A 1297-nucleotide genomic window follows, 5' to 3' on the forward strand; every position below is an offset into this window, starting at 1 on the left:
TGCTTTTTAATATGCTCTCTAGGTTTGTCTTTGCTTTTCTTCCAAGGAACATGTGTCTTTTAATTCCATGGCTGCAGTCACTGCTTGCAGTTATTTTTGGAACACAAGCAAATAAAATCTATCACTGTTTCCTTTATTTCCCCATTTACTTGCCACGAAGTGGGTGGGATCAGTTGCCATGAACTTAGTTTTTTGAATGTTGAATTTTAAACCAATTTTTTTTTTATTCTTCTCTTTCATCCTCATCAAGAGGTTCTTTACATCTTTCGTTCCTCATTGCTTTCTGCTATAAGGGTGGTGTCATCTGCATATCTGAGGTTATTGATATGTCTCTTGGCATTCTTGATTCCATCCTGTGAGTCATCCAGCCTGGCATTTTGCATGATGTACACTGCACAGAAGTTAAATAAGCAGGGTGACAATATACAGCTAGATATACTCTTTTCCTAGTTTGAACCACATGGGTGGTTTTATTATCTCAGCAGATTTTCAGATCACTGCCACCTGGGTGATAAGTTAATGTAGAGGCTGTGCTCTTCACTTTAGAGATAATCCAATGAATCTAAACCTATACATTTGGGCTTTAAAGTTCCTTTTCCAAAGTCAGTGTGGATCTCCAGGGATCTAAACTCATGTATTTTCCTCTCCAGGGTTAAAATTCATTTGGTTTTTTTTTGCTCAAAGTAATTAATCATTATCTTGAATAGTTAATTCCTGCTTCAGGAGAGTAACTGTAATGATGTAAACACTTTTTGGATATTTGCATTGAAAAAACAATGGATACTATTATGCCATTATTTCCCTATGAGTTCAAGAATTCAATATTTCCACATAAGATTTAACAGTTCTTTGATTGATCAGAGCCAGGTTAGAGTTTAGGTAAGGACCTTTTTGGGTTTCCCAAGTGGTGCTAGTGGTAAATAACCCACCTGCTAATGCAGGTAGACAGAGACATGGGTTTGATTCCTGGGTCAGGAGGTCCCCTGGAGGTGGGCATGGCAACCCACCCCAGTATTTTTGCCTGGAGAATCCCATGGACAAAGCGGTCTGGTGGAATACAGTCCATAGGGTCACAAAGAAGCAGACATGACTGAAGTGACTTAGCACACACACACAAGGACTTTTTCATGGAAATCTAATTTCATATTCTCTTGATATGAGATATAATGTAGGAAGAAGTTTATTTTCAACAGTAATTGACATGACTCAGTTTATTTTAATAGACATTGAAATTATGATTTGGGAGCTGAAATTCCATAATAACAGTGGCATAAGCCTGTTAATATGAACAGACAAT

Source organism: Muntiacus reevesi, chromosome 4, assembly GCF_963930625.1.
Source record: "Muntiacus reevesi chromosome 4, mMunRee1.1, whole genome shotgun sequence".
Classification (NCBI taxonomy): Eukaryota; Metazoa; Chordata; class Mammalia; order Artiodactyla; family Cervidae; genus Muntiacus; species Muntiacus reevesi.